General features: G+C 40.7%; 1 protein-coding gene across 1 annotated transcript in view; it reads right to left on the bottom strand.

Moving 5' to 3' along the window:
- The window catches only part of RALY (RALY heterogeneous nuclear ribonucleoprotein), an 84,347-nt gene that overhangs the window by 47,877 nt on the left and 12,929 nt on the right, over positions 1 to 23,541 (bottom strand). The window contains exon 2 of the mRNA XM_081289944.1: positions 4,605 to 4,687. The gene's annotated coding sequence lies outside the window, so the exon portion shown is untranslated. The remainder of the gene's footprint in view (positions 1 to 4,604; positions 4,688 to 23,541) is intronic.

A 23,541-nucleotide genomic window follows, 5' to 3' on the forward strand; every position in this document is an offset into this window, starting at 1 on the left:
CTAACTCAAGAAACTGAAGCAGAACCAACAAGTTCAAATCCATCCTGGGAAACTTAGTAAGAGTTTGTCTCAAAATAAATAAAAAGAGCTGGGGGTCAATCCCCAGTAATTGGGGAGAAGGGGGCGGAGAGGGAGGAGGGAAGATACTACAGATCAGTGTCCCTCAAAAATTTTAAAAGAATTTAATTCATTTTTAAAATTTAAAATCAATTATATGCTACAACTAAATTCTAGGAATGCAAAGTTGGTTTAATAACTAAAAATAAAATTTATATACCATGTTAGTAGAACAAAAACATAGAATGCAAAATCTAATACCTATCCATTATAAAACTCTTAAGCCTGGTATAAGGCGTGTTCATTCTCTCTCTCTCTCTCTCTCTCTCTCTCTCTCACACACACACACACACACACACACACACACAATCTTAATGATGAAAGACTCAATTCTTCCTTTACCCCCTGAACTAGAAACAAGGTAAAGTTGTCTCTTCTGACCACTTCTATTCAACACTGTATCAGATTGAGGACTAGGGGTACCAGTTGGTGCAATCAGGCAGACTTAGATGTATCATTATGTCACTAATAAGTAGATTTTTTTTAAAAAAAATGGATGTCTGATTATATCACTTCTCTACTCAAAATTCTCCAATGGCATCTTACTTCACTCAGGATAAAGCACTACATGATTTGCCCTGTCTACCCTTGTGACTTCTTTTCGATATTCCACTCTCCCCCTTGCTCACTTACTCTCTAGTCTCACTGGTTTCCTTTTACTCCTAAAATACAATAAGCATGCTCCTGTTTCAGGATCTCTGAACTTCCTGAACTCCAAACTGCCAGAATGCTATTTCCCAAGATACACATATAGATCACTACTACAGTTCCAGCATATTCCTGGGTAGATCTTTTCTCAGGGAGGCCTTCTTTGATAATCAAGCTGCTCACTATTTCCTTATCCTGCTTTATTTTTCTTCACGTTTATTCATTTATACACTTCTTTTTTTCTTCTTCTAAGAAGTTTTTTTCGGCAGTAACAGGGATTGAACTCAGGGGCACTTGACCACTGAACCACATCCCCAGCCCTCCCACCACACTTTTTTTTTTTTTTTTAAGTTTTGGTTGTTGTTTTAAATATTTTTTTCTAGTTGTAGATTTAATTCATTCATTTATTTTTATGTGGTACTGAGGATCAAACTCAGTGCCTCACACATGCTAAGCAAGCGCTCTACCACTGAGCTATAACCCCAGCCCCCCAGTCCTTTTTTATATTTTATTTAGACACAGGGTCTCACTGAGTTGCTTAGTGCCTGACTTTTGCTGAGACTCGCTTTGAACTCATAATCCTCCTGCCTCAGCCTCCCTAATCACTGGGATTACAGGCATGCGCCATCATGCCCAGCTTCATTTATATACTTTCTTCCACTAAAATATAAACTCCATGAATTAGAAATACAAGGGAACTTTCTTAGCCTGATAAAAGCCATCCACAAAAAAAACCCAATGATGAAAGACTGCATACTTCTCCCGCCCCCACAAGAGAAAACTTTTTTATTCACTGGTACTTCTCAAATACTTAAAATAGAACCTGGTTCATAGTAGAAGTTCATCAAATACTCAGTAAATGAATCATGAACAAGTATCTTCAAAAAGAAAAATTTATATTGGAAAATGACAAGAAAAGGTTTGGAAACTCCTGGCCCATGAGGTTGAGAAGGACAGGGTTTTTAGGTCATAAAAAAAGAGCCAATATAGGATAACATTAAAAACTTAGTTCTCTGGAGCTAAATTCTTTTGGGTTCTAAGCTTAGCTCTTCTGCCTACAGGTCCCTAAGTCTCAGTCATTTATAAAGCAAGAATATCACCACCTACCTCCTAAGTTGCTATGAAAATGAAATTCATGTACAGTATTCATTATATTAGTGATAATATAATAGATGCTATAATTAATTAATGCAACATTTTCTGAAAATTCTGGTTTTCAAAAAAGAATTTAAAACAATGGTAGAAATTATATAGCTCCACCCGTATCTTACTGATGCACATAGATGTTTGTAGGACTACTGCCCTCCAGTCTGCTGTTTTAACTTCTCTTTCTTATCATTTTCTTTCACCCTTCCCATTACTAACAGCTTTCAGGTATCACCTCCAGCAGCTATTAATATAGTACCTCCTCTCCCTTTTTTAATATGTTGCTTTTAATCATATTGGGGGTTAGAAACCAGAATGCTAAATTTATTATTAACAACACATAAAAACAAGAATTAGCACCGGCTTAAGGATGACAACCCTTTGCTTCCCTCTTGTTTTTTATTTAGGTTCTGGAAAAATGAGGCTGTTAGCTGAATCTATTGTAAGGATAACTCTACATTATACATTTATTTATATAGAAACTTTTTGTACTGGGAATTGAACCCAGGGGTGCTTTACCACTAAGAGACATCTCTAGTCCTTTTCTTTTTATTTTGAGACAGGGTCTCACTAAGTTGCTGAGGATCTCACTAAATGGCTGACCTCCAAGTTGCAATCCTCCTGCCTCAGCCTCCCAAATAGCTGGAATTATGTGCCACCACACTCACCTTGAAACCATTCATATTTTAAAATAGTAGTCAAACTGTTTCAGGAAAAATATGATCTACCCAGGCCATGGAAAGGCCAGAAACTGTAGAAGTTTAGACTACCAAGATAAAAAGAGGTGTCAACAAGAGCCTGGAAACTCATAGTATGAAGAAAAGGTTGGAGTTGGCTATGTGAAATCCAAGAGCACCAGGTGCGGATGAGACTCCTCCATGGCCCCTCAGGCAGAGAGAGGGAAAAACAAAATGTCCATCAGGGGAAGAGCAAGATGACAGGAAACTGGAATGACTATGGTTTTCAATAAGATATGCAACTACAGTATAAATGCCTTCTTCACTATAATTTGGGTAAGGAAGGGAAGGGGGCAAGAAATCTGATCAAAATAGGAATAGCTTTCTCCTGAGATGACACTAAGGAAATAAGGCAACTTCTCAGAAAAACCATTCCGTGAGAACAGACTTACACTAGGATAGACTCTTGAAAACTGCTTTAATATCTATGCCAGCAGTGGCCTTGCAGCCAGGGCATAAATGCATTTAAAGCCACATTCTGCAACCTGTAAACTGCAGCTGTGAATGCTGTCTGGCTTTGTCATCTGTGCTCTGGAATCCTTTTCCTTATGGAAAAACTGAGCTGCTGTGGGAAGGGTCAACAGGAGAAAGGAAGGAAGAGAAGGTATGGGAGATGTTCTACAACAGAAATTCCCAAAGGAAAACCTTCCCTTTTACTTTGGTGAGTAGTAGAGTGGCAAACAAGTCAGGGGCTGAGATCCTACAGATAGTTATAATGCTTTCTTCTCATTTTCTTCTTTCTTGTTTCTTTCATGATGCTTTATGGTTCACAATGTGGCATTTCTCATTAGCTTCTCTACAACATCCCCGCATGGTTGTCAAACACACAAAGGTTGGGGGGCAGGCAGGCATTCCAATTTTACAAATAGGGAAATAAAAGTTGTCGAAGGGCACACACTGAAATAGATTAAAAACCCAGGTTTTCCAACTTCAACCCAACTCTACAAGTCCCCAGTTTGTGTCAGTCAAATGTTTATGGGATCCATGTGTTGGACATTTTCTTCTCCTTCCAGTCCTATTTAGCTGGGTTTCTGCCTACATAAAGGTTTTTCCTATCTCAGTCTTTGAACACCTTCCCTCTAAAAACTGTTGCTCAGAAGGGATCACTAATTCCTGACTGCCCTTCTGAACCTCTCAAATATAGAATCCTTAAAGAGGTCTATCTTCGTGAATTTTCTAAGAAAAACCAGGATACTAGAAAGATTAGCAGTGCAGGAAAAGCCATCAAATCAGGAAAAACAAGGGTATTATTTACATTTAGACTGAACTAGGTACTACAATCAGCTTATGGGGTGTCAGGCATAAAGCCTGAAAAATTTTTCAGCTTCCTAAGCCTCAATTTCCTTATCTTTAAAATGGAATTGTCTAAATAGATTAAAGGAAATCTAACAAAATAAGTTCTTAGTATGTTGATTTCCTTCCCTTCACTATCTGTGGTCCTCCTTCTTCTTTCCTGACTTCCCATTCATATAGCCTTACTATATAACTCAATCACCACCACTACTATCACACTTTTCAGGACTAAAAGAATTATAGGATTTCCTAAGGCTAACCTAGGGCCTAGGTAGGTCATGGCAGAGACTGAAGTCAAGAAAGCCTCAGAGTTGTGGAGGTCATATTGAAAGAGCTTATGGGAATACAGGCAAAACTGCCAGGTCCCAGGATACCCCCCAGCAGAAAGCAGCTGGCAGAGGCAAGAAAGAAGTAAGCCTGCTTTGCCTTACTAATAGTAAATAAAAATGATACCAGACATTCTAATCGCAGCTCCAAGAAAGTTATCTCAACACTACTCCCAGACCAGGAGGCTACCTATCCCAATATCCAATCTTTTAGTCATGGCGTAGGAAAGTAATCACCTGTAAGTTATCTGTACTAAGGGTAAAAATAATCCCCAAACTTGTTAGCCTGTATCTTAGCCCTAGCTTGCCCAGAGTCTGACCAAGAACTCTCACTCACCAGTATTGAGGCTGGACTTAGCCAGTTATTTCCTCCTTTGGGTTACAGGGTTAGCAGCAACTGCCTCTGGGAACAGTCCTCACCTATAACAGAGAGAGAAGTCCATTAGGGGTCCTGTTCAGAATAGACATTAACTTAGGATAGTATGGGCATTCAAAGTTCCTACCCTCATACATTTTGCACTTTTTTTTTTCCAGACAGTGCTAAGTGCTATTTAAAAAAAAAAATCAAAGCAGGGTAAGGAAGGAAAGAAATAACAAGGAGAAAGAGTAGAATTCTATTTCACATAAAATAGTCAGGGGCTGGGCATGGTGGCACACGCCTGTAATCCCAGCGGTTTGGGAGGCTGAGATAGGAGGATCGTGAGTTCAAAGTCAGCCTCAGCAAAAATGAGGTGCTAAGTAACTCAGTAAGAATGTTTCTAAATAAAATACAAAGTGGGGCTGGGAATGCGGCTCAGTTGTTGAGTGTCACCAAGTTCAATCCCCGGTACCACAAAAAAAAAAAAAAGAAGGTGGCAGAAAACATGTTCTCTAGGCTCTAGGTGATATGGCTCAGAGCTCCCTATCCATTTACAAGCTAGCCTGATATCCTCTCCATTTACCTGCAATCCAGTATAAAGACTAAAGAGTCCTTTAACTTGTGTTTTTACGGAATACAAGTTAAAGGACTCTTTAGTCTTTGAGCCAGGTGGTTCCAAAGACTTCTCTAGTCTATAATCTGTAGCTTCTGTGAGGACCAAACCACAATGAAAAGAGCCATTTAGAATAGCCACTATCATTTACCTCACACTTGGAAATAGATTAGGTTCTAAGCTAAGCACCTTATATGCACTATCTTGTTTCAGAGAAGGAGTGAGAATTATTTCAAGATATAAACAGAGATCTGGTAAGGGGGGACTCCACATCTGGAACAAAACGGCAAAAACAAAGACCTGAAAGATATCTATAGGCCCAGGTCAAAGGAGGGCAGGTGAGCGCACGGACTGAACTAGCAGCAGCACCTCCAACTCCACATGTCAACAAGGTGAACTTGTCTTCTATTTCCCAGCCTCCAAGGTTTAGCAAGTGGTATAATCATTTCCTCATTTTTTTTTTTTTATTTTTTAGTTGTAAATGGATCTTTTATTTTATTTATTTATATGTGGTGCTGAAGATCAAACCCAGGGCCTCACACATGCCAGGCAAGTGTTCTATCACTGAGCCACAACTCCTTCTCTACATTCTTAGGACTCCAAATGTTCTTACTGTCAATCCCACCTTTCCCTTTTCCACAACTGCCAAGTCCTTGTGTTTTATTTTGGTTTTCCCTCTAAGGGCTGTATATTCACATGTTTTTTCCTTTATTCCCTACTGTGTTAACTTCTTTTTCTTCTTGCCTATCTACCTACCTACATACCTACCTATCAAGTGCTCAGTGGGTATCAAACCCAAGGCCTCATGCATGCCAGGCAAGCACTCTACCACTAAGCCACATCCCCATCAGCCTTCAACTTCCTCTTGATTAAGGATCGAATCAGCAGGGCTGGTGGTATAACTGAGAGGTAAGGCACTTCCCTTGTATGTGGCACACGTGAGGCCCTGCGGTCAATCCCTACCACCAAAAAAAAAAAAAAAAAAAAGGATCACATTATCTCCTCCACTATTGGAATATTTCTTAAAAACTACTAGCATTACAAGGACAGACTATCATAGTAATCTCCCATCCTACTCCAACCTACTGCATCCACACTGTGAAATGGTCCTAATGCCACTCCCCTGCTCAAAAAAAAAAAAAAAAAAAAATCAAGGTTCCCTATCACCTCAACCTTGCTCCCTTGCTCTCTAGGAATGCCATGATCTGGTCATCATCTGCCTTAACCTCTAGTGAGCATACCCCCCAGCTCCCATACTTTTGTCCATGCTGTTGTTCATTTGTACATATTCAAATCCTTCTTAATTTCCAAAGTCTGCAAAGCTATAAAGTTATTCTGAATATTTTCTCACCACTCTATGGCCTTACTATATATACATGGTTCTGAGTTAGGGCTTATGGAGAATGCAAGGATGATTGTGAATAGTCCTCATCCTCAGGCATCTTGCAGTTCCAGTGTATCAAACCCCCACAAATGACTGCTAAGAATATTAGGCAGGATCTAAAATTGAAAGAACTTCATATATTTGAAAGTGGATAAAGAAATCAGTCTGACCAGGTCTCTCAAGTTTCACAGAAGTGAAGATTTAAACAAGGTCTTAGAACAGGGAAAGACACTACTATGTCCAGGCACTGGGCTAGAAGTTAAACTATTAATCCTCATAATATCTTATAACACGCCCGTTTTACAGCCAAAGTAACTGAAGATAGGTGAGGTTAAATAAGTGTGTCATTCGCAATCAAACAGCCAGAAAGTTGCAGAGCTAGGATGTGAACTGAGGCTTTGCCAAAGCCTATGTGTTTTCTCTTACTTTATATAGGTCCACCTTACTTCATTACAGAGCAACATGAAAGTAGGACCAAATAAAACTCTAAAGTTCCTTCTACCTTAAAATTCAAATTATTTGTCTTAGGGAAGGGGGTGCCTTTCACTATGTATTCTCTGCAAGACTTTTCTTATGGCAGGATTAGGGTCTTATTAAATGTAACAGCTCAAGCACCTGACATAGCCTAGCAGAGAGAAGATATTAAGTATTTGAGAACATATGTTTGGACAAACCCTGCCCCATCAACTTTTGTTCTGAAGACTAAAAGAAAGGTCCAAAAACTCAACTTCCATGTTCTGTCAGCCTCAGAATCTACACCAATCTCAATTACCTAACAGTCTATTGATTGGAGTATCCTTTTCTTATTTTCAAGAGTAAGGGGGAAAGTGAGGAGAGAAAAAGATAAGGGAAGTTGGGCAGGAGTAGGAAAAAAGAGAGGAAGAAAAAAGTGGTGAAAGGAAACAAGGTAAGGAAAGAGACAAAATGAAAGAAAATGTTGGGCAGGATTGAAATGTCTGAGGCCTCAAGATTAAAAAAGGTTTCCTTTACTTTCTGGTTCCAAAATCAAGGTTTTGTTCTGTTTTTAGATTGTTTTTAGAGTAGTAGTAGAAAATTCCTTTTTATAAATTTTAAATGAAGGGAACTTGCCTATCTAAATCCCAGATCAAATCTGTCAGCAAGAGGTAAAGTGAAACACTTAAGCTTCCCAGGATTCCCATCCCCAATCTTCACTAACTGTCCCAGCCAACCACAATCTGGTTTAGGCTGAAGATAGAAGTCAAAAGACCAGAAAGTTCTTCCTCTATAGTACACTGCTTCCTTCTTTACCAAGTTTATCTCAAACTAGTAAGACCTGGGAGTCTATCTTTTCTTAAGGATACGCAGACACTGACGTGATCTGGAGGCTTCCCCATGTGATAAATACTTTCTTTGGGAAAGAAAGGTGTTTCTTTCTGATTAGTTCTTCAAAAGTATACAAGTTAACTGGCAAAGTCCCTTCAGCACTGTCTAGGTCCTGGGCCTAGACCTAAATCTCTTTTTTTTTTTTTGGGGGGGGGGCATTTACAGGGAATTGAACTCAGGGGCACTCCACCACTAAGCCACATCCTCAGCCCTATTTTGTATTTTATTTAGAGAAAGGGTCTCACTAAGTTGCTTAGCTCCTCATTGTTGCTGAGGCTGGTTTTGAACTCGCAATCCTCCTGCCTCAATCTTCCAAGCCACTGAGCCCAGCCAGTTCAATTCTTTTTAGGCCTGATCTTCACCTTATATACAGGTACCTCTTCTGCCTAAATCAGTCAAGAGGATACTGGGCTGAGAATCAGAAACCCTACAATCTAGCTCCAATTCTTTTTCTAATTCACTGTGACTGAACAAATAATTTCCCCTTCTTGGACCCTAGTTATCAGATCTGTAAAATTAGGGTGATCATATTTGCTCTTCTGAAGGACCAAAGATGACTTACAAGAACAAGTTAACTGTTGACATCTATGGCAAGATATGAAGTGGTAATGAAGGAAGACAGGAATGACCTCTATAATAACCTTTTCAGTTAAAAGAATCTTCTGAGTGAAAAGAATCAGGAAACACTAGGGCAGACAGACTCACTGTCTATACCACCATCAAAATTAGGCACCCTCAAGACTAGAAAAAGTCCAAAAACTATATGCACACAATCCCAATAGGTACAAGCAGACAGAAAATTAAGAACCAGTAGAAGTCACAGATTATTCAGGGAAAAGTGACAGAAAGGTAAAAATAATCAACTTAGTGGTAAAGAGCCTATGCTCTAGATTAAGAGACATCTGGGTTTGAATACCAGCTCTGCTTCACTGGCTTTGTAACCTTAGGCAATACACTTATTTCCATGCCTCAGTTCCCTACATTTGATTTAAAAGGTTTCTGCTTCAGAAATGTGTTACCAAGAAAAAAAAATGATATACCATGGGAAAGCCCTATATCAGAGCCCAGCAATAAGTACTCAATGATAAATACTGTTATTCCATTCAAGTAACACAAAAGGATAAATACAAAGCAATAAAAAAGTTCTAAGGGAGAAAAATGTAATTTGCTACTACTACCTATGTATAATGCCTTGCGCCCAAAGCCTTAATTATTCTCATTTATTCCTAATGACCTTTTAATGCCACAAAAATTATCCCCATCTTACAGAAGAGGAAGCCAAGCCTCAGAGAAATAGAAATACCTTGTCTAAAAACTACATAGCTGGAAAGTAGAAATGACTGGCACCCAGATCTGCTCCAAAGTATCCTTTCCCTATATATCTTGCACTTTCTTATTCCCAAAGACCTCCTTGCATATCAAAATAGGTGCCAATGACAAAGAGTTAGATCAAATTCTCTCATTTTGTACTTGGTTTTGCATGCCTGGAACAAAGATGGGCAGGGACGAAATCCAAGTACACCAACAGATAAGGGCTTGATAAATCAGGTCCTCCTTAGGAGACCTCCTAAGGTCTCTCTTATTGAGAGTTTACAGAGGCTTTTACCACAACCTAAAGAAATGTTACAAGTAGGCCTATTCTGAACCAAAATACCTGATCAAAACACCTTATACACCAATATGGACAACTTTCCAAGCATGAGCAAATACTGTGTCCTAAGTATGCGCTCTATTCACATTTCTGGGAAGCACTCTACTATGGCCCAGATAAATGCCAACTTAGTCTAAAGACAAATGTTCTCCCATGGCCAGGTTATTATATTCAAGCATTCCATCTAAAAAAATAATAGGAACAGGTTCTACAAGAATACAAGGAAACAGGAATCTATAGTTGGAGGTTAGAGGAAGAAAGCCAGGAAGTGAACATAAAGAGAAAATTATGGGAAGACAGGAGGACTTAAGACTTCAAAGGGTAGGGAATCAAGCAAAAGGTCAGGGACAAGAAAAAGGGAGCACTTCAGGGGAGAGAAGAGGAAAGACTTTGACAGAAAAAAAAAATATCATCTACATTTATAAAACTTTGTTTAAAAAAGAAAAGAAAATGAAGATTAAAAAAACAAAAACAAAAAAAAAAACCCTTGCCGTTCTAGGGCCTGCAGAAAGACTGGATGAAAGAGGTGTTACTGGAGTGGCATCTACCTCAGGAAGGGGAAGGAAAGGGGAAGCTATGTTTTCTAGCCCTTGTGGTGGTAACCAAGGCAAGGGTGAACAATCGCTGGAAATCATCATAACCTAACAGCTCCAGGCTCCCACAGGCAGTGGCTCACCACAGACATTTCTGCTATAATCAGCTCTGCGGGCTCACAACTGCCCAGATGCAAGGAGTAAAAGAATGACACAGAGCAAACAGTCCTTGCTTGTCCCAACCAAGCTTGCCATTCAATTTGCTAGTACTATACCAAGTGTCCTAACCTCTTTAAGTCTCAAAACTGCCTCAACCCTTCTATGAGGCCTTCTTTTCCCCGAATTGACCAAACCCTCTGATCTTGCCATTCTACCAGACTCCTCCCACTCATAAGGACACCTGACCTTGACTTTTGTGTCTAGAGTAATATACCAACTGGCTGTGTTGTCGTGGGGGTTAAAAACATGACCTCACAACATAATAAAAATGCAGCCAGGTCACAAAATGGCTCAGTAAAACGCTACCCTACTCCCCAACAAAGACAGGTGTCAGGATGCCCAGCATATCATAAAAGGAGACCCAAAAGGGCAGCTGGTTTCCTAATGACAGGAGATGTTAAAACTCTTGAGCCCCAACTCATGTCCACGTACGAGAACATAATGCATGCCATAAATAGATGAAACTCAATCCAGACAGTCTCCAGGCTGCCTGGAGGAATGTCCAGAGAATACAACAGATGTGTTAAGACAAATCATTCTTGCCTCTGCAAATTCTGAGCACTAACAGCATTTCTCCTTCCTCAGCTAAAGCTATCTCCAGTTTTCCCCTCCTCCTTCTCTAGAAGAACCAACCCCGCAGGAATTATCAAGGGAGGCACAAGTAATTACTGTTTTCTTTTCTCCATGCTAATGAGACAGTTGGATGGTTCCCCATCCCCCTCTTGAGCTGGAAGGGAGAATCTAAAGCTTTATAATCAGTAACAACACACCAAAGCTGAAACCAGACAGTGCTCTGTGCAACTGAAACTGTGTTGGAAGATAGCATTCTGTCCCTGATGAGGCTAGAGCTGAAAAGTTCCTACAATTTATAGAAAGGGAGTTAGACTAGGGCAGGGAGATCTTTCAAGTCAGAGGGAAGTCAATGGCAAGGACCAAAACCAATCTCCTTACTCCCAACCAGGGTACTTCCCAAATCACCCTACAATATAGAATGACTTTGAAGTTATTCTCAATGTGCAGTCTGGCATTGTAAGTTTCAAGTTCACATAACAACTTCTGAACAGGTATTTAAAGCAATGACAAAACTCTGCAGATGCAGACTCAGCCCAAGAAACCAGGTCTAAGGTGGAAGGCCAGGGTGTAAGATATGATTCCAATCTTATCCCCAAAATTAAAATCACAAGTGTACTACTGTGCCCCCACCCAAAAAAATCTGATTTTTAGGTGAGATTCAGCTCAGTTACATAAAGACTACGTGCACAAGAATGAGGTCCGGATTTATCCTTAGGAACGAACTTCAGGTCTGGTGGATAAAGGTACTCTGGAGTACAGACCACTAGGACCTCAGTCCGCTATTCCCCTCAGTATATAGATAAAAAAAAAAAATTGAACCCAACACTCTCAGGGGATTCAGACAAGGGCCCAAGATGAAGCAGGGAGACTGAAAGACATTAAAATGAGAGCTACCCATGTCCTGCCTAATATGGTCAAAGAAAAAGGAAGATATGATCTCTAGAAAAACGAGCCAGCATTTGCACATGCTGTGCTGAGAAAAAAATGGTTTAAGTTTTTAAGTTGGAATAATTTATAAAATTTAACAAGTTTTGTTTTTTCAACCTGAAGACAGGCTCCTATAGTCTCTTGCCTTGCCGCTCAATGACTACCCCAACTCTAACATTTCAGTGGGATTCAGCAACTCAAATTGTTTTCAGACTAATTATAACTCCAGGTGGAAAAAATTTAAAACAGTCTTAGCCTTAAATCCCATCCCCTACCCATATATAAGCCAACCCTTCCTCCTTGCCATCTCCCAGACTGACTGGGGCTCTTGTGGTACTCTAGCATATGGTCAGTGCTGACCACCAGACTTCGCCTTCTAGAGGGAACAAAAAACAGGTGCTTCATTCTACAAATGGGCCCAGGTCCATGTGAGAGGCCCTATCCTTGGTCAGCTGCCTAAGATTTCTGACCCCTCCTAGGACTACTCCAAGGCCATGCTTCTCAACCAACAGTCATTCTCCAGAGATTGCCTGCCAGTCAGGACTTCCACCCTCCTGCAAGGATGGCAGCATGGTATGGTAGAAACAGCATGCAAAAACACCTGTAGTTGAGCCCTGACTTAGTCATCCAACCTGGGTAACATTAGTACTTGGATCACTCTGTTTACATGTCTGTCTCTTTTTATAACAGGCCAGCTTCGTTAGTTCTTCCTTACCCAGAAGCCAGAAATATTTAGTTGTTCCCTTGTATCCTCAATGAGCCAGGCACTAACAGTTACTGTTTACTTAATAATACTCTGAGGGGCTGAGGTTGTGACTCAGCGGTAGAGCAATAGAGTGCTCGTCTTGCACATGCAAGACCCTGGGTTCTATCCTCAGCACCACATAGAAATAAATAAGTGAAATAAAGGTATTGTGTCCAACTACAACTAAAAAATAAATATTAAAAAAAATAATAATACTTTGAAAGATCTCATGTGTGTAAAATGGTGATAAAATCACTCTAAGCTGGGTGAGATGGCGCATGCCTATAATCTCAGCAGCTCAGGAGGCTGACAGGAGGATAGCAAGTTCAAAGCCAGCCTCAGCAAAAATCAAGGCGCTAAGCAACTCAGTGAGATCATGTCTCTAAATACAAAATAAGCTTGGGGATGTGACTCGGTGGTCAAGTGCCCCCGAGTTCAATCCCAAGTACCCACCCCCCCAAAAAATCACAGGGTTATGAGGACAAAAGGGGGGCGGGATTGAAAGTTTGTAAACTGCCTAAATCAGTATCTGGCCCTTCTTCTAAGGATGTTGGATGCCCAGGGCCAAGTGTTTGCCTATATTGAACCAGACTGCCCATCCTGGAGATGTCATGCTTTGCTGAAACTAAGGTCAGCAGGACGTGGCTCCCAGGGTCTATTCCTTTCTAGTAATCAGATCGACTGCAAGTGCCTAGACCCCTGCCAATAAAAACAACTAGAGATAATCATGATTACTCTCTTCACAGTGAATAGCAGTAAATTTCAAGCAAATGTGTAGACATACAGTAATATCTTAGAATGAAAGTAGTGGGGAGCTTTGGGGGAAAATAAAAGGGAAAAGGCTATGCTCTAAAATTGAGGACTTAGTGAAAAAAATTCCAAAAAGCAGCCAAAGTCATCCTTACATGTTTACATGTCTGTCTAAAGGGCACAAAAAACAGGTGCTTCATTCTACAAATGGGCCAAATTCATGTGAGAGGCCCTACAAGGGCCAGAGTACAAAATGAATTAATTGAAATCACACAGTAAGCCAAAGGCAAAAATAACGTTGGAATTCACCATTGTGGTCTTACCACCTAGTGCTTTGTTCCATCCTACATGGCAAATGTACAATGCTATAGGAAAAAAGGGAGTGAGGTACAGGGACTCAGTGATGTGGTAGAAGAGGCATACAGTAGCTCTCCACTACAACAAACTTTTTTGTATAGGGCCAGATAGTAGTTTAGGCTTGGTGTGCTACAGTAGGCTCTGTAGTAAACTTTACCACTGCAGTGCCAAAGCAACCATGGACAAACAAATAAGTTCCTTGGGTCTATAGTTGTGTACCAGTAAAAATTACAAAAAGGTAGGGGCTACCTTCAGTTCATGACCCATAGTTTGCTGACATCTGTTCTAACTAATCTACTGTCTCCACTATATACAATGTACCACAACTCTGCACTCTCAATAGATCCCTCTTGCCTACAGGATAAAGTTTAAATTGTATCTCATCCTCTACCATATCCCTTCCCTGCCTATTATACTTAAACCACACTAAGCTATCACCTAGTAGTTCCTACCTTTGGCCATGCTGTTCCCTAACACCTGTAATGATCTTCTCCATCCTCTGCCAATATCCCCCATTCAAGAACAAGCCCAATGCTAAAACCTGTGGACTTTGACAAAGACCTGCACCACCCCAGGAGGTATCCTTCTTCACTCTTCCTGATCCCCCTCCTCCCCAGGTAAAACTTTCTCCCCCCACTTTTTTTTACTGGTGCATTATAGTTGTATGTAATGATGGGATTTGTAATTACATATTTGTACATGCATACAATATAACAATATGAGTTGGTCAATAACTCCCCAGCACTTCCTCCTTCCCTCCCTGCCTCTCACCACTAGGTCCCTTTTCTCTACTGATCTCTCCCTTTTTTTGTTTGTTTGTTTTTGATGATGCTGGAGATTGAACCCAGGGCATTGTGCATGCAAGGCAAACACTCTACCAACTGAGCTATATCCCCAGCCCCTCCCTTTGATTTTTTTGAAATCCACCCTCCTTTCTTTTTCCTCTCTAGCTTCCACATGAGAAAACCATACAACCTTCTGAGTTTGACTTATTTCACTTAACATGACAGTCTCTAGATCCATCCATTTTCCTACAAATGTCATAATTTCATTTTTATTCATGGCCAAATAAAATTCCACTGTGTACATACACATTGTCTTTATCCATTCATCTGTAGATGGACACCAAGATTGGTTCCCAGGTAAAACTTCATCTAACACATCCTCCATATGTTCTTGTTACAGCAAACTTTCACATGCCTGCCTGTCCTAATGTAAGCCCTTGAAAGTAGGTACTATGTCTGATACATTTACATACTATTTTCAGTACCTGATACACAGTAGGCACTCAAGCTTTCCATCCACTGAATAAAGTTTGTTCTGCCTTACATAATTTGTCCCTCACTTACCTGCCTCCCGACTCCCCACAATTCTAAAAGTTTCTCAGAAGCAGGGACTTTGTCTTATTCAACTGTATTCCTTGCAGTACCTAACACAGCAGCCAGTGTGTCTGCCAACTTAAAGAGGCGTCTAGCCTGAGAGTGTATTACTAGAACATAGTATCTTTGGTTCTAGGAGATTCACGAGATGATTCACGGTATCAACAGATCTTCAGTTCATGTCAACTGGCTTGACTCCACCTCCCACCCTATCAGGTTCCTCAAGGCTAGAATATGAGCTCTGTTCCATAAGGAAGAATCCAACCCATCAAGGCTAGTCAGAAAAGCAAGAAGGGCCAAGATCAGTTCTCTCTCAAGATGGTTCTTTCTAGTCTATACTGAGTTAAAGGAACTGGATATATATTAAGAGAATTTTCAAACCTCCTTGTCCCACTCTTAACACTAGCTGTAAACTAACCATAGATACAGAGTTAGCCCTAGACCAGCAGGACAGTCTTCTAACAAATGCATATCCTTGGTTCCCCAAGGGAGGGACTTTCACTGAAGGGAAAGCTGGAGCCTAATCTCAATAGAAAACTCAGAGGTATGTGCTAAGAATCGGAGTATCACCTCTGGTACAAAGAGAACTTTTTAGAGATTAGGGATCCTGGGTAAATCTGTAGCCCACAAATACAGCTATCCTAGCTTTGTGAATCTATGGGACCAAAGACTAAGAGGCTCATGGGGAAAACAAAAACAATCAAACAAAAGAATTTTTCTCCTAAGCCCAGAACAGAACAACATTCCATCTGGGTAAGCAAGCTTGTCACAAGCGTGGGGTATTTAGCATATCTGCCATTCCAAGATTGCGGCTGTCAAGTTTTAATTAGGGTAATTAGAGTTAAAAATGTAATTTCATTTCAGGAGTATTTTGAACAAATTCCATTAATTTTTTTTTTTTGGGGGGGGGTCGGGCAAAGAAGGGGCAGGCTGTGTGAAACAAACATCAGAGACACCAACCCATCTGCCCAGGCCAGAACAACTTTCAAAACAGTACCAAGAACCCATCACACTTCTGCAGCTTGGCCCAGAGGACAGAGGTCTGCTGTTCTTTCCTCTCCTCTTCCCCACAGAATTCTGTTTCAAATGACATCTGCTAATAAAACTACCTCCTCCTTCCTACCTGCTGCTTCTGCATTACTACCATCCAATGGCTACTACTACAGTCTAAAATCTGGCAAAGGGCAAGGACTCAGGCAGACATTTCAATTTGCTACATGTTAGTGATAGTTCTAAGGTTTCATGCTTTTGTTTGTGCTATTCCCTGGTCTGGGATATCTGTCCCTGCCTTAACTCTTACTTCTCCTTCAGTGCTCTAATCCCAGAGTCCCTTGTACACACTTCTATTAAGGCACACATAACATACTGTGGTTTGTATCCTTGTCTTAACTTTGATGTTAGATTGTGAGATCATCTAGGAATCCTTAGCACTAGCACAAGCCCTGACACATACAAGATGCTCAGCAAATATTTGTTCGTCAACTATAGGAGGAATTTGGTCTGACTACACTAGCCTCTGGGCATATTAAGTATTCAGATTCTCCAATACCTAAAAATACCATCATGAGTCCCTTCCCCCTCCTTGCACAGGGCCAGTTCAGAAAACTGATTCTGCGCTCCACATAGGAGAAAGCCCTCCCATTGATTCCAAATGATGATTGATCTCTCCCATTAGAGCCTGCTCATTCCTTAGGGACCTTGGAAAGGAGATGAGAAAGCAAAAGCAAAAGAGAATCTTTCCCTCCCTACTCCCAGCACCTCTCTCACCACTGCTTTTAAAGATTTCCTCCAGTCTTTGCAGGGCTCCAGGGAGAGGGCCTGACCTCCACTTCAGTCTAAAGGAAGGTAAGGGAGAGTCCTGGCACAAAACAATTCATCAGTTAGAACTAGTGTTGCAAATGTTATAATATAGTACCATAGAGAATATGCTATGTAACACTGGGCAGCCAAGTCATTTCACTTTGACTTCTCTCAGCTTCACTTTCCTTTTCCCACCTATTCCAAATAAACATACAAAGGGGCTTGACTCAGTATTTAATGCTTAGTAGGCATTAAATTAGTGACTGTTCCATGAGGAAGGGGCTTATACTATATACCTAACATCATATATGTATGAGTCTATAAAAAAGTAAGGAGAATATGTTAAAGGGAATTCAAGCTAACCATTTCCCCCACTTGTTCAGAGCAGCCCTGCCTGCTGTTCCCAGAAGAGGGCTATACCAGCAAAACTGTTGTGTTGACAAGTGTAACCAGACCCATTTCATGGTAATCAGGCTCTCCCCGGCTATGAGCATTCCTCAGGCCTCCTCCCAGGTTCCCCAGGCCTGGCTGTAGGCCCATATTGATCCATTTCTAATTAGGAGATATGTCAATGCTTCTGACAGAAGGTCAGGGCCCAGACTGCCTCTGCTGGCCTCTGTCCAAATGCCCTGAAATGCCCTGCCCTGTGAGGTAGATATCAGACTCCCCAGTGATGTAGAAAAACATCCCAGACTAAACTCTTCATAAAACAGCATGAAATTTTAGAACTAACTTTATGAGCATGGGCTTTGTTATATTACAGTAGAGAAAGCTGAGGTCCAGAAAAGACACTTGTCCAAGGTGCTAGAGAAAAATAATGCAGATCTTCTTCTAATTCTTTCCTCTAGATAAGTATTTCCCAACCTAGTTACACAACAGGACATAATGTGTTAAAAATATTTGTTTGTAGATTATATCCCAAAGACGCTGTTTGGAACACATTCAGTGACTCTGACTCTCTTTTGCTAAGTATGTGATCATCTTCCAACAGAAATATACTCTGAAATCAATGCATCTGGTTTGGACCTACGTTCAAATTCACCATAGGTCATAAGAATGCCATTTAGAAGCAACCCACTGTTGTCTGATCCAACCCTCCCTCTCCCTGACATTGTAGTGATGCAAGACCAAAGGATTTGTCATAAATGGTTCAGACTGCCTAACAGTTCACCAACTTGACTATGTACCTAACATCATATATGTATGAGTCTATAAAAAAGTAAGGAAAATATATTAAAGGGAATTCAAGCAAAACTATTTTGAAACTTATCTGTTATACATGTCTGTTACAAAGACAGATGAACTTAAGGTAGAGGGTAGTGTAGCATCTGGATGGAAGCAGTATCTGGGAGATGCTATTGTATAAAGCAAGTGGTATCTAGGGCATGGGCAGGGGTGTCAGTGCATGTGTAGGCGTGTACAGAGGGAAGGATTTGTATTATATATGTAAGGGGATGTGAACAGTGTGGTGTCTGAGATAGGCTTGCAGGCTTTTATAGACAGACAATTCCAGGTATCTGGGTAGAAGACAGTGATTGGGGTATAAGGAGGTAAATATGTGCATATATGGAAGGGGAATATAGATGACTTGAAAATGTAAAAGAGATAGTATGCATGTATATGGAAGAGAAGACACGTATTCATCAGTGCCTCAAGAGTATGAGTGTGGGAGTGTGAGAGTCTCTCTCTCTCTCTCAGGAATATAAGCCTGAAAGAGATATATGTATATGTATATGTATGGCCTATATGTGTGAGAAAAGAGCAAACAGAGAATCTAGGAGCATTTCTGACTCATCCAGTCCTTGCTTTGCCTGAAGGCTTGTACCACTCAAGGGCAGGCCTGTCTGCAGAAATTTCTCATTAAAACTGACATTTTGACAACTACTAAAAAATAAAATAACGACATCCTCAGCATCATGGGAAGTTAAAAAAAAGTCAAAGCCAATAAAACATGAGAGATACATGAGAGATAATTGCCACAATTACTTCTCAGTTTCACAAGGTGAGGTGTCATTTGTAGTAAAATATTGTATGGTTGATTCACATCCCTACCCATAGGCCTGGATTTCCTAGGAAGAGGATAAGAAAAAAGAAAGAAGGTAAACAATAAAGTATTTAAAAAAAAAAAAAGAATTGGGAAGATGAAAGAGTTAGGAAAAAAAACAAAAATAAAGAGCAAGAAATAGAGTTATAAAAAGTAGGGAAAAGAAAAGGAAGAAAAAAGATAGAAATGACAAGAGTAAAGAGAGGATTTCCCTTATGCTAGTGTAGGGATATTTAGCACACACTCTAGCAGGAATTGTGGATGAGAGGATGCATAGATTAGTAAGTGCGGCCTGACCTCTCTACTTCCTCACTGGTTTTATTTCAACCATGCCTTCCCTCTGGAATTACTTCCCACCTCTCTGCCAGCTGAACTTCAGAAACTTCAAAGACATACAAAATACTATGAGCCTTCAGAAGCTTCCAAAACTTCTCCCAGTTAAAAGTTATCTCGCCAGGCTTGGTGGTGTACACCTGTAATCCCAGCAGCTTGGGAGGCTGAGACAGGAGGACTGCAAGTTGAAAACCAGCCTCAGCAAAAGCGAGGTGCTAAGCAACTCAGTGAAACCCTGTCTCTAAATAAAATACAAAATCGGGATGGGGATGTGGCTCAGTGGTCGAGTGCCCCCGAGTTCAATCACCAGTAACCCCCCACCCCACCCCACCCCCGAAAAGTTATCTCTTGCCATGTACGAAAGCAGTTACTTGGGAGGATAAGGCAACAGGATCCCAAGTGTGAAGCTGGCCAAGATCCTGTCTCAAAATAGAATATTTTTTAAAGGGCTGGGAAATAGCTCAATGGTAAAGTTCAATCACCAGTACCACAAAAACAAAACAAAACAAACAAAAGTTATCTCTCAAGAACTCCAGTCACTCTAAAAGCACTTTGTTGTATTTTATCTATAGCACTTAACATTCAGCTTTATGCCATGGGTTATCAGTACACATATATTTCTATCATTCATTCTACAAGTACTATTGTGCCAGGCCTACTATAAAGACATAAAGGAAACAGATATAACCAACACACAGACCCTTGCCCTATAAGATCTCAATCTCATTAACGAAAAGAGCTCAAGGATGATACAGCACTAAAGAGCAACTATAGAAGATCAAGCAAAGTACACAAAGGATTAAAATTAAATCTGTTTGTGCAGTGATCAGGGAAAGCTTCAGAGAAGATGCCTGGAGTTAGGATAAAAAGATGAACATAACTTTGTCAAGTGAAGGGGGCATTGAGATGAGAGGGCTTAGAGGAAAAAGTCAAAACAAAGTCATGACAGAGGCTGTCACATCCAAGGAATTTTCTCCGAGAGCAGAAATACAGGGAAACTATGGCTGGTAAGCACCACACCATTGACACAGGCAGCAAAGAGAGGTGGTACCAGACTCTATGAGCCTTGCAGTCAAGGCCAGAGTTTAGATGTTATCCTTTTCAACCTGGAAAAGCAGGTAGAAAAGAAGACAGTTTCAAGAAGTCTCAATCTCCCCTATTTAATTACCCTACTTTACACAGAACCCTCAAAAACACAGAAAATAACTCTAATCCCACACTCTGCCTATTGCAGTGGCATTAGAAGAAATTTCTCAGCAAGAAAGGCAACAGTGAGAGAGTAGGAGAGGGAAAAGGATGAAGAAGGAAAGGCAGTAGGGCTCAAAAAGTAAAGATGAAGAAAAGAAACAGAAGAGGCAAGAAAGGAGACAGATTGTTGTCAGCACTGGGGCTCCTTGTTGCTGAGCTGTTTTCTACACCTTTCTAAGTAAAACAACAAAAACAACAAAAGGGGAAAAAAAGTCAATAGTGACAGAAAACAAACCCTTTGCACCAAGGAAAGGCTGAGCAAGTTACCAACTACCACCTTAACCCTCCTCCCCAAGGTAACAAGACCATATAAGTAGTGTCAGCCCAGCTTTACCACTTATCCCCAAAGTGTGCCAGAAAGTCTTCTACCCTATGCCTTAAGGAATGTGTGAGAGGGCTGGGGATGTGGCTCAAGGGGTAGCGCGCTCGCCTGGCATGCGTGCGGCCCGGGTTCAATCCTCAGCACCACATACAAACAAAGATGTTGTGTCCGCCGAAAACTAAAAAAATAAATAAAATATTTAAAAAATTCTCTCTCTCTCAAAAAAAAAAAAAAAAAAAAAAAAAAGAATGTGTGAGAAAGGAGGCTGGGGTTGTGGCTCAGCAGTAGAGAACTCACCTAGCACATGCAAAGCCCTGGGTTCGATCCTTAGCACCACATAAAAAATAATAAATAAAATAAAGATATTGTGTCCAACTACAACTAAAAAAATTTTTTTTTAAAAAGAATGTGGGGGGCTGGGGATATGGCTCAAGCGGTAGCGTGCTCACCTGGCATGCGTGCGGCCCGGGTTCGATCCTCAGCACCACATACAAACAAAGATGTTGTGTCTGCCGAAAACTAAAAAATAAATATTAAAATTCTCTCTCTCTCTCTCTCTCTCTCTCTCTCTCTCTCCCCCCTCTCCCTCTCTCTCTCTCTTAAAAAATAAATAAATAAATAAAAATAAAAAAGAATGTGGGAGACAGGAGCATCAGAGATCTGGAGTTTGAAATGGGTCCTGTTCAACCTGCTCAGGTCTTTTAGTGCTGCTTAAGGTCCCAGAAGAAAACTCCAGTTCACTCTCTAGACCATAGTTTCGTGTACAAAATAAGGTAGAAATAAATAAGGCCTGAGACAGCATGTGAGACTACAGAAGTTGCTTCCCAGAGGGGAATGTTTAATATGGGAATCTGTCCTACCCTACCAAGTATCTTAGCTTCATTCTTTCTACTCTGAGCGAAGGCCTATTTGAAGTCAAGAAGGAGCCAGACTCAGAACAGCAGCCATTCCTGCCACTACCACCCCCAACGAAAGTCTAGTTCCTGCCCAGACCTGTATTTATTTCATAGGCAAAAAACAGATATTCAGACCCAAGGATGGGTCTTATCTGATCTACACTGATTTGCTTAAAGACTTTAAAGTTCATTGCCAATAAATATTCAAAATCAAATCTTGCTTTTTAAAAAGTTAGATTCCCAGTGCTGGGTACAGTGACACATGCCTGTAACCCCAGCAACTTGAGAAGCTGAGGCAGGAGGATCACAAAGTCAAAGCCAGGCTCAGCAACTCAGTAAGGCCCTGTCTCAAAATAAAAAATAATGAGGGCTAGGGATGTGGCCCAGTGGTTAAGCATCCCTGAATTCAACCCCTGATACCAAAAAATAAATAAAGATATAAATAATTAGATGTCCAGATGCTCTTAAAAAAAGTTGAGATATGGTACCACTCAACCCTCTAGGGTAGAAGTCAAGGGCCTGCTACAATCCTAATTTGATGCCTTCTCATTTTACCTCAAAAATCCATGCTAATTTATCATCCATTTCATAATATAATTAGTGTTAAGAGCAAACTTTATCAGTTATAATATTTAAACTAATCTAACTCCAAAAATAATGAATACACTAACACTTCAAGAAAATATGTTTATCCTGTGATTTCACATGTCGTCCAATATGGAGCCATATTTCCACCTTGAGAAAATACAACACAAGTTTACTCATTCACCTCAAAATTACTTAAATCCTATAAGCAGGTACTGAGAAGACATTGTTAACAAGACAGACATGGTTCCTACCTTCATGGAACTCACAGTTCAGCAAAACATAATGGAAGCCAGGTGTGGTGGTACACACCTGTAATCCCAGCAGCTTGGGAGGCTGAGGCAGGAGGATCACTAGTTCAATGCCAGCCTCAGCAATGGCAAGAACTAAACAACTCAGTGAGATCCTATCTCTAAATAAAATACAAAATAGGGCTGGGGATATGACTCAGTAGTTGAGTACCCCTGAGTTTAATCCCTGGTACCAAAAAAAAAAAAAAAGGAAAGTCATACAAAATAGGAGGCACAGAAAGAAACTAAACAGGATATAGAATTTATTTCACAACAACCTAGGCAAATTGCTTAACCCCTTTGAACCTGTTTCTTCCAGTTTAAAAAAAAAAAAAAAAAGAAGTCAGCCGCGCAACCAACACGCTAGCTTCATACTAGAGGTCCTAAGCATAGAAGTTAACTAGTGAGATCAAAATAAACACACTAAACTCAATTTACCTTTTTCTTGACCAGGTCTGAGACAGCCCTCCCTGGTTCCTGCCTCGAGCCACCCAGTACGGTAGCGAGGTTTACACAAGAGACTAGCAGGAGAGAGGAAGGGCACGCCAGAGAGTGGCCTTTTATTGGGGAACAAGAAATTCAGAGGAAAATTCCATCCAATGAAGGTTGAGGGGGACAGCATTCCAAGGTCAGGGTCAGTGATTGGTCTCAGGGTCAATGGTCAGTCACACCCCCACACAGATGGGCTTTCGCACCTAAAAAGGGTGGGGATAGGTTCTGACACAGCTTGGCTGGAACGCCTCACACCCACTCAGGGAAGTGCCCAATCACTTGAGAGATAACGCCTCACACCCACTCAGGGAAGTGCCCAATCACTTGAGAGAACGGCTTCCCACAAAGAAGAAGTTTAGTTAGGCAGCTGCTGCTGAAAAGTTCTTCAAGTTCAAAACTCTAGTAGAGTCACAAGAACCTTCTGAGGTTCT

Source organism: Spermophilus citellus, assembly GCF_964194105.1.
Source record: "Spermophilus citellus genome assembly, chromosome: 4".
NCBI lineage: Eukaryota > Metazoa > Chordata > Mammalia > Rodentia > Sciuridae > Spermophilus > Spermophilus citellus.